Source organism: Oncorhynchus mykiss, chromosome 15, assembly GCF_013265735.2.
Source record: "Oncorhynchus mykiss isolate Arlee chromosome 15, USDA_OmykA_1.1, whole genome shotgun sequence".
Lineage (NCBI taxonomy): Eukaryota > Metazoa > Chordata > Actinopteri > Salmoniformes > Salmonidae > Oncorhynchus > Oncorhynchus mykiss.
In genome coordinates this window covers 18,976,473-18,994,129 of record NC_048579.1, presented here as the reverse complement: position 1 = coordinate 18,994,129, position 17,657 = coordinate 18,976,473, and the positions used below count along the sequence as shown (strand labels likewise).

General features: G+C 43.7%; 1 protein-coding gene across 12 annotated transcripts in view; it reads left to right on the top strand.

Moving 5' to 3' along the window:
* LOC110490935 (receptor-type tyrosine-protein phosphatase mu) overlaps window positions 1-17,657 on the top strand; it is a 302,121-nt gene that overhangs the window by 226,776 nt on the left and 57,688 nt on the right. The window lies entirely within an intron of this gene.

The following is a 17,657-nucleotide window of genomic DNA, read 5'->3' as shown; positions in this document are numbered from 1 at the left end:
AACGCTGACTGCGAGCCAGGCCTAATCGCCCCATATCAGTGCCTGACCTCACTAATGCTTTTGTGGTTGAATGGAAGCAAGTCTCCACATGAATGTTCCAACATCTAGTGGAAAGCCTTCCCAGAAGAGTGAAGGCTGTTATTGCAGCAAAGGGTTGATCAACTCCATATTAATCCCCTGATTTTGTAATAAGATGTTGAAAAAAACAGACCCAGACCATTATTCCTCCTCCACCAAACTTTATAGTTGGCAGGTAGCGTCCTCATGGCATCCGCCAAACCCAGATTTGTCAATTTTACTGCCAGATTTTGAAGCGTGATTCATCACTCCAGAGAACGCATTTCCACTGTTCCAGAGTCCAATGGCAGCGAGCTTTACACCACTCCAGCCGACGCTTGGCATTGCGTATGGTAATCTTAGGCTTGTGTGAGGCTGCTCGGCCATGGAAACCCATTTCATGAAACTCCAGACGAACAGTTCTTGTGCTGATGTTTCTTCCAGAGGCTGTTTGGAACTCAGTAGTGAGCTCAGTAGCTCTCGACGTTCCTGACGACATCACGGAGCTGATGGATGTTAGAGACCTTACACTCCTCCACCTTCCGTTTGAGGATGCCCCACAGATGCTCAATAGGGTTTAGGTCTGGAGACATGCTTGGCCAGTCCAGTGGTCGTCTTGGAGGTGTGTTTGGGGTCGTTATCATGTTGGAATACTGCCCTGCGGCCCAGTCTCCGAAGGGATGGGATCATGCTCTGCTTCAGTATGTCACAGTACATGTTGGCATTCATGGTTCCCTCAATGAACTGTAGCTCCCCAGTGCCGGCAGCACTCATGCAGCCCCAGACCATGACACTCCCACCACCATGCTTGACTGTAGGCAAGACACACTTGTCTTTGTACTCCTCACCTGGTTGCCGCCACACACGCTTGACACCATCTGAACCAAATAAGTTTATCTTGGTCTCATCAGACCACAGGACATGGTTCCAGTAATCCATGTCCTTAGTCTGCTCGCCTTCAGCAAACTGTTTGCGGGCTTTCTTGTGCATCATATTTAGAAGAGGCTTTCTTCTGGGACGACAGCCATGCAGACTAATTTGATGCAGTGTACGCCATATGGTTTGAGCACTGACAGGCTGACCCCCCCACCCCTTCAACCTCTGCAGCAATGCTGGCAGCACTCATACGTCTATTTCCCAAAGACAACCTCTGGATATGACGCTGAGCACGTGCACTCAACTTCTTTGGTCGACCATGGCGAGGCCTGTTCTGAGTGGAACCTGTCCAGTTAAACCGCTGTATGGTATTGGCCACCGTGCTGCAGCTCAATTTCAGGGTCTTGGCAATATTCTTATAGCCCAGGCCATCTTTATGTAGAGCAACAATTATTTTTTTCAGATCCTCAGAGAGTTCTTTGCCATGAGGTGCCATGTTGAACTTCCAGTGACCAGTCAGTATGAGGGAGTTTGAGAGCGATGACACCAAATTTAACACACCTGCTCCTCATTCACACCTGAGACCTTGTAACACTAACGAGTCACATGACACCGGGGAGGGAAAATGGCTAATTGGGCCCAATTTGGACATTTTGACTTAGGGGTATACTCACTTTTGTTGCCAGCTGTTTAGACATTAATGGCTGTGTGTTGAGTTATTTTGAGGAGACAGCAAATTTACACTGTTATACAAGCTGTACACTCACTACTTTGCATTGTAGCAAAGTGTCATTTCTTCAGTGTTGTCACATGAAAAGATATACTCATATTTACAAAAATGTGAGGGGTGTACTCACTTTTGTGATATACTGTTTGTCAATGGTTTTAGGAACAGCAGTAACATCAAGCAGGATTTAGGCTACCAACTGCCTACCCAGTTGTAGCTCAATCTAGGGTGGAATGATCACGTTCCTGCACTGACTGACTGTGTGGAGGCTCATTGATTTAACCTACATGATACACGAGTAAAGTAATAAAATATATTTCTGTCGGCTATATTATCCACGACTTACCGTTCTTTGCGCAGCTTCAAATGTCGAACAAAGTTGGAAATTCTTGCACCTTCGTCTGTAATTTTCTTCCTGCATGTTTTGCAAGTTACAATCCGTTTTTTGTTGATACAGCGTCATCTTTATATCCAAAAATAATAATTTAGGGTATCATCTTTCCAAGGGCTCCATCTGAATTCACCCTGCCGACGTTCCTCTGCACTGCCACGCACAACTTTTTCTCAGCTGGCACAATTTGATTGGCTGCTGTCCGATTCAAACTGTAATCCGTTAAATGAAGAGTTGATGCGCTGCTCACTATTTAATAGCATCACTTTTAATATTTGGGCTTGGGGAGGGTATCAAGTCAGGTCTAGTCATTGGTGTTAAAGTCGAGTTGCAAGTCATCATGTTTGTGACTCGAGTCTGATTTGAGTCCTTGTAATGTGACTCGAGTCCATACCTCTGGTATGTAGTGTAGCGTTCTTTGACCTCTAAAGGCTAAAGGCTTTGACTGAGGCAATTGTAATGTCTTTATATATGACTAAATAACCGAAAGTCTGTTGGTGCGTTAGGGGAGGGACGGTGCTGGAGCGAGAGGGGAAATACTAAGGATTTACTCCGGAATCCAACATTGTAACATATTGCACGAGTTGAATTCCTAACATATCACATGAAATGGATGACATAGTACACAATTGGATGACGAATAATAGTACACAAATAGAGGGGTCCACTTTTGGCTCATGAGCATCATTTTCAAAACTACTGGCTGAAATTATACAAGCGTTTGAGAGTGCATCTTTAAGATATTTCACTATGAGATTTTATTGACAGTGTTGCAGGTGATGCTAGGAGGAGTGGCACACACGCACACAGATGAGGACCGAGACGAGGGTAACCTAGCTACTGTACCTCGGTGAAGACTAATTCACTGTTTCCCTGCACCAATGTGACAAAACATGTACAGTATTAAGATGGCTTTTTTACACTTTGGTTCGATATTAAACCATTTGAACATTGAGTCAAACTGTGACAAGCAATTCTAAACAAATCCTACATACTGTAGACACGAGGCAGTTAGTGGAGTTCATTGTATAAACAGACAGGCTGGTGTGGGTATTAGCTGTTGACACCCCAGGGCTCTAAACAACAATGTTAATAACAGGCAGCTCAATAGAACTGAATCAACAACCATATTCGTGTACACTCCTGTGCCACAAGTTTTTTTAAAAGTAATGCTAAAAGTAGTATTAAACGTAATGACGTTTGACCAGGGACTCAGAAGACTCTTTGCCTTTCCTTCAAGTAGAATCATCCGATGTTGGTCATGAATATTTCAAGCTGCTTGCACACATCCCATAAAGCATGGTTGGTTCCATCAAGTCTGCTTTGAAGGATGACCAACATATGTATGTTTCTATTTTACAGACAGCTACATATTAAATTAAATCAAAGTTTATTTGCCACGTGAGCTGAATACAGCAGGTGTAGATCTTACAGTGAAATGCTTACTTACAGGCTCTAACCAATAGTACAAAAAAAGGTATTAGGTGAATAATAGGTAAGTAAGGAAATAAAACAACAGCAAAAAAGACAGGCTACATACAGTCGTGGCCAAAAGTTTTGAGTATGACACAAATATACATTTTCACAAAGTCTGCTGCCTCAGTTTGCATGATGGCAATTTGCATATACTCCAGAATGTTATGAAGAGTGATCAGATGAATTGCAATTAATTGCAAAGTCCCTCTTTGCCATGCAAATGAACCGAATCCCATAAAAACATTTCCACTGCATTTCAGCCCTGCCACAAAAGGACCAGCTGACATCAAGTCAGTGATTCTCTCATTAACACAGGTGTGAGTGTTGACGAGGACAAGGCTGGAGATCACTCTGTCATGCTGATTGAGTTCAAATAACAGACAGGAAGCTTTAAAAGGTGGGTGGTGCTTGGAATCATTGTTCTTCCTCTGTCATCCATGGTTACCTGCAAGGAAACACGTGCCGTCATCATTGCTTTGCACAAAAAGGGCTTCACAGGCAAGGATATTGCTGCCAGTAAGATTGCACCTAAATCAACCATTTATCGGATCATCAAGAACTTCAAGGAGAGCGGTTCAATTGTTGTGAAGCAGGCTTCAGGGCACCCAAGAAAGTCCAGCAAGCTCCAGGACCGTCTCCTAAAGTTGATTCAGCTGCGGGATCGTGGCACCACCAGTACAGTTCTTGCTCAGGAATGGCAGGAGGCAGGTGTGAGTGCATCTGCACGCAGTGAGGCGAAGACTTTTGGAGGATGGCCTGGTGTCAAAAAGGGCAGCAAAGAAGCCACTTCTCTCCAGGAAAAACATCAGGGACAGACTGATATTCTGCTAAAGGTACAGGGATTGGACTGCTGAGGCCTGGGGAAAAGTTGTTTTCTCTGATGAATCCCCTTTCTGATTGTTTGGGGCATCTGGAAAAAAGCTTGTCCGGAGAAGACAAGGTGAGCGCTACCATCAGTCCTGTGTCATGCCAACAGTAAAGCATCCTGAGACCATTCATGTGTGAGGCTCACTCACAAATTTGCCTAAGAACACAGCCATGAATAAAGAATGGTACCAACACATCCTCTGAGAGCAACTTCTCCCAACCATCCAGGAACAGTTTGGTGACGAACAATGCCTTTTCCAGCATGATGGAGTGGCTCGGGGAACAAAACATCGATATTTTGGGTCCATGGCAAGGAAATTCCCCAGTCCTTAATCCCATTGAGAACTTGTGGTCAATCCTCAAGAGGCGGGTGGACAAACAAAAACTCACTAAGTTTGACAAACTCCAAGCATTGATTATGCAAGAATGGGCTGCCATCAGTCAGGATGTGGCCCAGAATTTAATTGACAGCATGCCAGGGCGGATTGCAGAGGTGTTGAAAAAGAAGGATCAACACTGCAAATATTGACTCTTTGCCTCAACTTCATGTAATTGTCAATAAAAGCCTTTGACACTTATGAAATGGAGCCCAATTGGCCCAATTGAGGTAGTAGGTACATGAATGTATAGTTAATGTGACTATGCATATATGATAAACAGAGTGGGTTGTCTCACTAATGTAAAATTAAACATCTCTTACTTTTTACTCATAAAACAGAAATAAATACTTCCACAAGCTAATTGAAACATTTATAATTAATCAAAAGAGATGTGATTTGAAACTTGGTACATAATGACACCAATACTATATTAGATTTAAAAACGATGCTACTGAGAAGCAGCTCAAAGCCAGTAATTGAGTAGTGAGTGTTGCATCCGAGGACAGACGTTTTTTACGTGCTTCACTACTCGGTGGTCCCGTTCTGTGAGCTTGTGTGGCCTACCACTTTGTGGCTTGCTCCTAGACGTTTCCACTTCACAATCACAGCACTTACAGTTGACCGGGGCAGCTCTAGCAGGGCAGAAATTTGACGAACTGACTGGTTGGAAAGGTGGCATCCTATGACGGTGCCATGTTGAAAGTCACTGAGCTGTTCAGTAAGGCCATTGTACTGCCAATGTTTGTCTATGGAGATTGCATGGCTGTGTGCTCGATTTTATACACCTGTCAGCAACGGGAGTGGCTGAAATATCTGATTTGAAGGTGTGTCCACATACTTTTGTGCCTGGCAGGTCACACACAGCTCCGTCCGTGGTTTTATGACAATCTCTACTAATGAAGAGACATCACGTCACAGGCTCCAGCAGGCCTCTGTCTCTGTGTCTGTCCACAACCATCGCCGCGGGCCCCACCGCTGGAGTCCCAGAGCTCCCACTTCCAAACATCAAGATTTATCTCTGCAGAAAGACAACTAGAATGGGTTTTATGCAGTGCTGTCTTTGCCTGCTGCCGTGGACAGAGTGCCTCGCTCCAGGGTAGGGTACCTTCCTCCTCTTCCTCTCTCGCTCTCCTGAGGCCTAGGGGCCATCAGTCCCCCACCCCATCAGAGGGGCCAACACCACAAGAGCTTTTGTGCTTTTATTTATATGTTTGTGCGCAAAGAGAAACTTTTTCTTCTCTCTCTTTAAAAGCCTGTCCTCTTTTTTTCTATTTGCGTTCTCTCGCCGTCTGATTCCATTTGCTATTTTTCAGGTTAAACTTTAAACAACTCTAAATGCCTGTGCTTATGCAAAGAACCGGAATAGGAAGGAATAAAAAAAATGATCTAGTGTAGCGTTAGCGATCGGAGGAGTCCTTGGGGAGTGTTGTGACCAGGCGTGGCATTAGGTATTCATGGGGGCCATGGATGGATGATGCGCTGGGGGGGGCACAGCAGGGATGGTACAGCAGGGATGGTAGTGAGCTCTCGTGTTTCCAAAGTTGTCCTTCCCGTTTCTGCTCTGTTTGCGAGGGAAGGGAAGGGAGAGAGGGGGGATGGGATGGAGGGAAGGAGTGGGTAAACAACCATAGCTCGGACTGTATCTCTCACTGTTCCTCACTTTACATTTGTCCTGTCTGAATTAATTCTGTTGAATCAGGTTGTTTATACTGAACAAAAATATGAACGTAACATGTACATTTTTGGTCCATGTTTCATGAGGTGAAATTAAAGATCCCAGATATGTTATATATACACAGAAAGCGTATTTCTCTCATGTTGTGCACACATTTGTTTACATCCCTGTTACTGAGCATTGCTCCTTTGCCAAGATAATCCATCCACCTGACATGTGTGGCATATCAAGAAGCTGATTAAACAGCATGATCATTACACAGATGCACCTTGTGCTGGAGACAATAAAAGGCCACTCGAAAATGTGCAGTTTTGTCACAGATGTCTCAAGGTTTGAGGGAGCATGCATTTGGGGTGCTGACTGCAGGAATGTCCACCAGAGCCGTTGCCAGATAAATTAATGTACATTTTTTTTGTCGTTTTAGAGAATTTGGCAGTACGTCCAACCGGCCTCACAAACGCAGACCACGTTTATGGCGTTGTGTGGGCAAGCGGTTTGCTGATGTGAACCTTGTGAACAGAGTGCCCCATGGTTGTGTTGGGGTTAATGGTATGGGCAGGCATGATCTACAGACAATGAACACAATTGCATTTTATCAATGGCAATTTGAATGCACAGAGATACCATGACAAGATCCTGAGGCCCATTAATTTGCCGCCATCACCTCATGCTTCAACATGATAATGCCGCATGTCGCAAAGATCTGTACACCATTCCTGGAAGCTGAAAATTTCCCAATGCTTCCATAGCCTGCATACTTCACCAATCGAGCATGTTTGGGATGCTCTGGACTAACATGTTCGACAGCGTGTTCTAGTTCCCGCCAATATCCAGCAACATCGCACAGCCATTAAAGGGGAATGGGACAATATTCCACATCCACGCCCCTACCTTTTTTAAAGGTGTCTGTGACCAATTGATGCTTATCTGTATTCCCAGTCATGTGAAATCCATAGATTAGAGCCTACTGAATTTATTTAAATTGACAGATTTTCCTTATGAACTGTAACTCAGTAAAATCGTATAAATTGTTGCGTTTATTTATTTGTTCAGTATATTTTGTACAACAAAATGATGCAACTCTTCCACCAATGTCCCCAATGCATTTTTTTTTTTGTAGCCTGTGCACTAGCAGCCGAAAATATTAGCATTTAGCGAGGCAAGGCCTTTTTGCGATGCCGCCTTTGCCACTTCCTTACTGTACCCCAGCAGGGTCTCTACCCGCCTGTGTGTGTGCCAGCCTACTTTTCCAACAAACGCGCCCATCAAAGGGAATCTCTCATGTGAAGCTCTGCGTTTCCCTCCCCCGGTGTCACTCATCCCCCGGCCCCTTCAGCAGCGCAGCACGCCACCGCTTCCTCTGCGGGATTGATGACAGCCGCCACACTGTCACAAAGTGGAGACAATCTGTCGTTTGTTATCCCCCACCCCAGCAGTGCCTCGCTGAGCCAAGATGGCTACCATTCTTTCTTTCATGCACTCTTTTTTTTTTTCTTTTTTTGTTGAACATTTTCCACCAGATAATTTTTTGGGGTCGAGACTGAAAGGTTCTGCCTGCGAGCGCTTAGCAGAACAAAAAAGTCCTGTGGAATTTACTTGGTGCAACTTTTTGGTATTCTGAAGTGAGACCATTCAATAAAAGCTCTGTTTACTTGTAATTTTGGACACAAAATCATACTGCCCCCCTCCTATGCTCACCTGAACCTCTCAAAGCATTTCCAGACCTCCAACCCTGTCTCTTCACTGTGCTCCTCTGGCCAAAGAAGACCCATCGATCCAACACCAGTCCCTCTACCTCCCTCAGTCCCTCTACCTCCGTGACATTTTTCCCTGATTGGAGAGACTGAGGAGCACTTTCACATTTTATTTTCCATTTCCTTTGTGCTCGCTCTCCACCGCCGCTCCCCGAGACAGATCGAGTCCTGACATTTGCAGGGAAATGGGCTGTGCCACCGCGCTTTGTCAAATCCCCGCCGCTGTTTGGGGAAGGGTTTCAATTACCCCCTCTCCCAGGTGGGTACATGAAACACAGATACTTTCAGAAAGGCTCTGAGCATCTCAAATGAAAAGGGAGATGGAAGCCTCTTTGCCGAAGTCCCCAAGCAAGAATTGGATTTGAACATAGAGACAAGTGTCAGTGAAAGGAAATGTCATTTTGCATTGCAAGTTTTAAACTCTTTTGAAAAATAATACCGGTAGACAGTCTTTTTTTTATTTTGAATGTATTCTCAATGCCTCGTGTACGTTGAGTCTCTTGGAGTGGTGAGTGAAGGATCAACAATGTCGACAAGCAGCGGTATGCCTCTCCGTCTTTGAAGTAGGCCTAGTTATGGGCAATTCCAAAGTAACGGAATTACCCTGTCTCATATGTTTTACTTTACAATGTATGCCAAACATAAACCGTTCATTTAAAAGTTTAACAAACCATATAACTCTATACACAATTACTACTTTGAACAATTGACACAGTACATAAAAAAATATGTTTTGGTAACATAATTATGGTAAAATTTCCCTCAGCTTTATTCTTTTACCAAACTTTGTATATGCACAGTTCTTCCTGTAAATATGTTTTTGGAAATTGTTAGTAGTAGTCTGGTTTGTTCAACTTTGAAATGGTATACGTTTTAAAGTGAAAAATCTCAGCGTAATTCCGTTACCATGGAATTGCCCTTACGACTATGCATGTCTCTCTAAAACGCAACGGTTCATTTCATTTCACAGTGAACTTGTCTATCTCAAGGTGAAGAAAGCACTTTGTTATTCTTGTCCAGTCTGTCACTGCTGCTGTTGTTGGCGCGGTAACACTGTAGTCCCCTGACTCCATGCAGATGCAGGAACTATTTGATGGGGAAACCTTGGGCTGTGAATGCTTGTCTCAACGAGGACTCTCCAGTATGCAGGTTATGAGGTTTGTCCCACTGTTTTGTTTGCCATAGCACAGTTTCTCCTCTAAATAGGCCTTGAGCAAATCTGCTGACACCATGGAAAGCAACAGAATGGAAGAAAAGATGCATGCATGCAATATATCTCCTACTACTTTGTATTGGTTTTATACTCTGTCAGGAGATGCAATTAAAGCTACAAAGTATGCTGTCCGGTAGATAGTAGTTCGGTGATTCCTACCAGCCTTTAATATTGAGCCAATGTCAAATCATTTGTAGTTTGTTGTATTGAGGCTTACATTGCAGCACTTCCTATGGAACAGCCCACACAACGAGAAGTAGCCCACCCCACTGAATGAAACATCTCCCAAGCATTCATATCTGGATTGCTCTTTTCCACATCATTAACTTTGACACCCTCAAATTAACTCTCTTTATTAAAAACCAAGCAAGAGAATGAGAAAAAAGAGACAAATGAATTAAGTGAAAACACGCTAACTGCACTTTTCATGGCAAACAAATTTGGAGGAACAGTTAAAACTATTAGCTTCCCGTAGATGGCCTACCGCTCAAATAGATGTTTGGTAACAGCAGGGAGTCAGGCACCGCCAGCGAGCTGGCTGCGAAATTGAATCCAAGCAGATTGATTCAGTAGCGTCGGCGGGAGAGCTTCATTAGCTCTTAGCTGTCCATTAACGACTAGCTCTTCTCTCCGGCAAGTTCTAGGGGTCACACACCGCCTTAGCTCTGAGCGGCGGTGTTTACCATATGTAAGATGAAGGGAGAGACAATTATACCCTTCCACGATCCCCCCGCCCATCCCCCCAGGCAGGTAGAACACCATTAAGTGGAGGCTGAGCACTCAAGCTATTAACCGCCTTGAGAAAATCACATTCCGCCTCACCAAACACAAAGGAATCCTCCCTACCACGACAAAGAAGATGGGCCCATATAATAAGCCGACATTGTCTGTCCCTTCACAAATTAAATGGCCTGACCATTTTCCATTGTTTTCTCTCTTTTGTGATGTTTTTTTTGTCTTTTTCTGAGACCTTTTCTATCTTGTATCTAGCTGGTGAATCATGAAGTGTTTGTGTGCTGGAGTTTTGCCTCCAATTTAAAAGCAACAGGGTATGAGTTGTCTCCCGCTCGGCAACATGAATACGCTAAATGAGCTCACTAGACTCTGATTACCGGCTCCCTCTAATTTCAAAAGGCTCTTCCCAGACACTTTAATTAGTTCCTTAAGTGCAGAGAGGGAGAGAGAAGAGCGACCACTCAGTGACAAATCTCTGCCTCGGAGGCTCGCCTCGCAATTGAGACAAATACTGATTTAGATGATGACAAGGGGCAGTAAATTCCAAAGCTGGTATTTGCAAAGTGCCACAACGTCTAAGATTTAGGCTCCTGCGGTTAAAGCGAGGGATATTGCACTCTTCAGTGTTATTACCATCAGAAATGTCCTTGTAGTAAATCAGATTTGTATTAATTGCGGATATAAATTTGCATTCACTTGAAATACCAGCTCGTTTAGGACTCCAACCAGTTCCAATATTGGCTTGTCCACCGAGTATTTGCATCCAATTGGATATTGTGGGATTTATCTATGTCGGTTTAATTTTTCTAATAAATCTCTTGAAATTACAACAATGAAGTGGATGCAGGGACTTCTCGCTAGCGGAGTTTATAAATCAGATCTCTGTTGAATTGGCTCTCAAAGAGAAGGCACGAGCACTAGGGCCTGGGGAGATTTGTACAAACTCATTATAGAAATAGCCTTATTTAGAATACCTGTCTCTTGAGATTGTGTTTGTGTCACTTATCATATCGTCAGCTCTTACAGTATATGGGTAATGACAAGGTCAGCAACGCTCACACTCGGAGGCATTGAGCTGAAAGCCTCCTCCACGTACAGTGCTAGTCATGTAGACTGTCTTCACCTGTAGAGAATGCCTGTGTCATCCTGTCTCAGCCTCTCTCTAGTCCAGTCAGCAGTACTGTATGGCAGGCTGATGAAATCCAACTGGACAGGAAATGCTGTAGAGTTCAGCCTGAAGCATGGAGAGCGCTAGGTGCTATATAGGGAAGGTGGTGTGTATCCAAGGTGGATACAGTACTTGTGGGGCAAAGAGTTTTTAGAAGTTTAGATACCAAGGGAGAGCATTAAAGTACATTTGACAATTAAAAATAGAGCTGCTTGTTGATACTTCTCAGAAGTTTAGCGCAGCCTGAAAGTTGGAGAAAGAACATTTGCAGTACTCATGTGCCGTGTGCATTGGTAAAGGCCCTCCGGCGAAATAGTGAGAGCAAAATAGAGAGCTTTTCTCTTTTTTCCATTCGTATAAAAGCTGGATCGACTGACCTTGAGCGTCTAAAGAGATGGGCGGCCGAGAGAGAGATGACTTTCATTTATTTATGTTTAATGCTCTGACTGAAATATCAGGTCGGACCTCGTTTTAGACCACTTAACGCCTCTGGGGGGGGGGGGGGGGGGTGGCATGCGGTGTCTCCATTAGAGAAGGCCATCTCCTGGCCCCCTCTGTCCCCCCTCCAAAACCCTCAAGGGGAGAGAGGGGGAGTCAGATGGCATTCTAATACCTCTGGCTGCATTCTAATGGACCTAGGCTACTGGAACTACAGAGGCTGATGGGATTCCGAGGCAATTACTACCCACCTGCAAATGAGAAATTCTCATTCTCAGTAACAGGTTCCCTGGGCAGCGTCCCCTTAGATTTGTGTTATCTGCTGCTGATAGTTGGTGAGGAGGCTGGGGCATTTTCACTCACGAGTTGTTAGTGAGGAATAGTCAGGAAAAGTTGGTATTGCTTCTGTGTTTTGGTGGAAAGATAGCTCTCGCCAAAGACCGCAGGGGCCAATGCCAGCCTCGCAGATCCCGGTATCACAGCGCCATCTCAAGGCTGGCAAAATGCTTGGCACCCCCACTGATCACCCTGGCATAGCAAACGGGACATACGCTGCACCCTCGCAGCCCCCCATAAAGCCCAGTGATCACAACACAGAGGGGGACTGATGGGCGCTGTTGGGAGTGGATAGCCCCTAGTGAAGGCTTCACCAAGGTCTCTCTGTTACTGCCAGCTGGGCGCTCGCAAAGCATCGTTCACACACACACTCTTTGTCGACCCATACAGCTGGAGCGCTGCGGAAAAGGAGCATTAGTGAGGGAGCGAGACAGCTCTGAAACGCTACGTTTTTGCCTGATTAAGCTTGTAGAGGAAAAAGAGCAAAGTAGCAAATGGATCCCATTTGTAAACCCAATGTTTTTACTTAGGACTTCTATGAAGTCAATGGAAGCTTTCAGCTCAAGAGGAAAGGGAAAGGTCGCTGGAAAAGCAGTTCTTATTGGTCATCTGCCTCATCGGCCAGTTTGCGATTCTCAACAGTGAGTCATCACCCCATAGAGATGCATGTAATACTAGAGTGGCTGATGCCATTTAAAAAAACATTTTTTTACCTTTATTTAACCAGGAAGGGCTCATTGAGATTTAAAATATATCTTTTTCAAGAGCGTCCTGGCCAAGATAGGCAACACCAAGTCATTAAAAAAATTACAGACAAACATGAAAAACTACAAGTAATCTCGTAAAAACCATAGAATTCACAAGAGTATAACAAAATCAAAAACAGCAGGCCTCGCAGTGGACTAGGGCACTGCATCGCAGCTGTGGCTGTGCCACCAGAGACTCTGGGTTCGCACAATTGGCCTAGCGTCGTCTGGGTTAGGGAGGGTTTGGCCGGTAGGGATATCCTTGTCTCATCGCGCACCAGCGACTCCTGTGGCGGGCTGGGCGCAGTGCGCCCTAACCAAGGTAGCCAGGTGCACGGTGATTCCTCCGACACATTGGTGCGGCTGGCTTCCGGGTTGGAGGCGAACTGTGTTAAGAAGCAGTGCGGCTTGGTTGGGTTGTGTTTCGGAGGACGCATGGCTTTCGACTTTCGTCTCTCCCGAGCCCGTACGGGATTTGTAGCGATGAGACAAGATAGTAATTACTAACATTTGGATACCACGAAAATGGGGTAAAATTTAAAAATAAAAAAAAATTAAAAAAACAGCAAATTAAAAACATTGACAGGTCATGGAATCAGTCTCAAGATCATTCATCAGTGATTTAAAAATACCAATCGGGACAAGTTCTTCCAGTTTAAAAGTATTTTGTAAGGTGTTCCAAGACGATGGCGCAGAGTACATAAAAGCCCTTTTACCAAATTCAGTTCGGACATTTGGAACAGTTATCAGGATAAAGTCCAGCGAACGAAGAGACCACATTTCGGAACAATAAAAATGCCCAAATAAAAAGGTAGTAAACCCAAAATGGCTTTGTAAATACAAGTATACCAGTGCCTGAGCCTACGAGTGACTAGAGAAGGCCAGCCAACCCTGGTATACAAAGTGCAGGAAGGGTTTTGCAGTTTTAAAATAAACCTCAAAGTGCCATGGGAAAGGGTGTCAATTGATCTCAAACACTGAGCGGAAGCATTCATATATAAAAGATCCCCATAGTCTAGTAAAGGCATAAATGTATCTGATACTAGCCTCCTTCTGGCTTCAAAAGAAAAATAGGCCTTATTCCTAAAATAAAATCCCAATTTCAGCTTCTGTTTTTTTTTTGCAAGTTGTTGAATATGCAATTTAAAAGAGGCTGTCATCAATTAAAATTCCAACATATTTATATGAGGTTAGAACCTCAATCTCCTTGCCCTGACAGGTAGTAATAGGTGAAAGGTTCAGAGGTCTATTTCTTGCTTTAGAAAACACCATTAGTTTAGTTTTGTCAGTATTGAGGATAAGCTTCAATTGACACAATGTTTGTTGAACAGTATAAAAAGCAGTTTGCAAGTTCTGGAAAGCTTTTGTAAGAGACGAGGCACAACAGTAAATAATAGTATCATCAGCATAAAAATGAAGTTGCGCATTTTGGACATTGTTGTCTAAATCATTTATATAAATAGTGAATAAGAGAGGACCAAGTACAGAGCCTTGGGGCACACCATTAAAGACAGACAATTTAACAGACATAAGCCCATCAAATCGAGTGCACTGAGTTCTATCAGACAGATAGTTAGCAAACCATGCAACTGCATTCTCTGAAAGACCTACACTCGACAAGCTCTGCCTTTGTACAGCATGATCAACTGTATCAAAAGCCTTAGAGAGATCAATAAAAGGTGAGACTGTGCTGTTTTTTGCCAAGGGCTTCAGTGATATCATTTAAAACCTTCATAGCTGCTGTAATTGTGCTATGCTTCTTCCTGAAGCCTGATTGATAAAATAGAGTTAGTAAATAAAAACTCTTTTAGCTGTTCACTCACAAGGGTTTCAAGTATTTTCACCAGGGGTGACAGCTTTGAGATTGGCCTATAATTATTTAAAAGAGTTGGATCTCCCCCTTTTAAAAGTGGTAGGACAAATGCTGATTTCCAGATTTTTGGAATTTCATTACATTCCAGGGTTAGATTGAACAGATATGTAAGTGGTTCAGGCTATGAAATCAGCTGCCAGATTTAAATAGCAGGGATCCAAAAGATCAGGACCTGCAGGCTTCCTCTGATCTAAGGATTTCAGGGCTTTCTGTACCACCTGCACTGAGAATGGCAAAAATCTAAAAGTTTGACCAGCTCTCACTGGTTCATCCACACAGGGTTGAACAGAGGCGGGGGGCACTGAATCAAACAGCCTACCAGATGATACAAAGTGCTCATTGAAATAATTCAGCATTTCAGTTTTGTCATATACAGCAACAGTCCTTCAAAACACCATGACGGTAATTCATTAACTTTACTGTTACCAGACATAGACTTAATAGCCTTCCAAAACTTTCTAGGGTCTTTCAGGTTATCAGTGGTAACAGACATAAAATATTCAGACTTGGCCTTCCTGAGAAGAAAAGGACACTTGTTTCGTAAATGCCTAAAAATAAGCCAATCAGCATCAGAACACGATTTCCTTGCTTTAGCCCAGGCTAGATTACGGTCGTGAATAGTACAAGACAGCTCAGAAGAAAACCATGGATTATCCGCCCTTTAACCCTGAACCCGCGGAATGGGGCATGTTTGTTTATTATGTGGAAAAAACTATCATGAAAGAATTTCCAGGCAGTTTCCACATCAGGGATAAGCTCAATCTTTCTACAGTCAAAATAAAACAAATCATGAAAGAAAGCCTGCTCATTAAAACACTTTACATTTCTCTTACGAATCAAAGGTGGGTTTGTCTTAGGAACCTTTTAGTATTTCTAACAGCACAGTGGTCACTTAAATCATTACAAAAAACACCAACCGCAGAATATCTGTGTGGAACATTTGTCAATATCAAATCAATCAGGGTAGATATATCTGGGCATTTAAGATTTGGGCGGATGGGTGAGCTAATCAACTGGATAAGATTCATAGAATTACAAAACATTTTTAAATCATCAGACACTGGCTTTAACCAACACGAGTTGAGATCACCAATCAAGATCATTTCACTGTAAAGAAATTTAGACATAAGGTGCATCAAAGAAGAAAATGTATCACCGAGAGCAGAGGGGGGTCTATAACAGCCAATCACAGTTTTAGAGAGACCCTTTGAAACCTCAATATTCAAAGCAAGAAATTCCAACTGTTTACAAATAGTTTCAGACTTTGCCACACTTACAGGGAATTTCGTTTTTACATATATAGCCACAGCCCTACCTTTCATTGTAAACACTTATACAAATATCCTTATCAAAAACAGACTTGCTGAGCCAGGTTTCAGAAAACACAATTGCATCAGTTGATTTAGCCCAAATCCTAACCCCATCAATATTTGACAACAGTACATTTAAATGAAAAATACCAAAACCAGATCTTGATTTAAAATCAGAGTGGGTTTGGAGACATTGCATATCTGGGCCAGGGTTAGGTTGCACGTTACCTGATATCAACAAAAGAAGAATAACTAGGCGCCTCTGTTTAATAACCTTGCACCGCTTCTCTTTTTTAAGAGACCTACTGCAAGCGAATTCTACAAGTGAGTTTCCAGACAATACAAAACAGTAATTTAAAACCATTAGACTTTGGTAGTGACACATTCGTACTGTTCACATCATGCCACAAATACATCGGCACTTGGACGAGTGGACCGAGTGGAAAAAGAGTGAGTTCCTGCAGACAAAATGTCTAATGGATGGGAGAGCACATTGTCAGATGTACTCACCCAGCGACAATGTTCGTTTTCTCCCGAGTTCAGTAAAGTCAGTGCACAAAGCAATACCATGAAAATTGTCATTTTCTCTGACAAATGTCAAAAATAGAGGCCAACGAAGGTAAGGGGAGAGAGGGACAGCATGTATGTATGAGTCTGAATGTGAGTATTTGCGCGCCATATTGTATTTCTATGAACCAGCCCCACTCTCTCAATTATCTTTATCTCGCAGCATTCTGAATCCGCACCACAGCACTGTTTTGTAGGATGACAACCCTCGATGCTTGAACCTCCCTTGGCCCCTGTGTCGCCCCCGCAAGAAAACACAACAGTCCCCCCTTTCTGACAACCGCAATTAATGTCTACTCTACAGTCTCCCTCTGCAATGGAGGACTAAAGCTGAACTGGCCAGGCTTTAAGTATCCCATCCAGGCATACAGCAGACAGTCGGGCAACTCTCTGGGGCGCCTCCCTGGAATCGTCTGTTCGCTGCAGGCAAAAGCCGTGCCTGGGAAATTTTCTGGTGGTTCATCAGCATATTCCCTCTCTCTCGTGTGTGTGTGTGTGTGTGTGTGTGTTGCCCTTGCTGCTGACATGGAGCCCCAGGAGATGGCATTAGCAGGGAGTGAAGGAGCGGGCCAGCAGGTATTTAAGGGTGTCCTTGTCTCCTAGAATCTCTCTCAGTTCACCACATCAACGCCCGGGACTGAGATCTCGGCCTGTGTTTACGTGGGAGTCTGTGTCCATGTTGTGGACAAGATGGGATATGACAGCCAAGTATGCAGTGTGGCCTCTGTCTTGAATGAGAAAATGAGTTTTCTTGACTTGGCATTATGCAGGTGTCGTACTGTTTGTATGCAGACTAGATTTTTTCTCTGCGGTCTATCTCGGTTTCATGAGTTTTTCTGGATGGCTAGCCTAAAGTTAAGAAAGACCAGAGCAGACCTGGGTTTAAATAGCAGGCTCAATCAAATCCATTAAAGTATTTCAAGTAAAACAAATGTTAGTTGTAAATGGATATGAAGGTATGGGCGGCAGGTAGCCTAGTGGTTAGAGCGTTGGACTAGTAACTGAAAGGTTGCAAGATCGACTCTGAGCTGACAAGGTAAAAATATTTTGTTCTGCCCCCGAACAAGG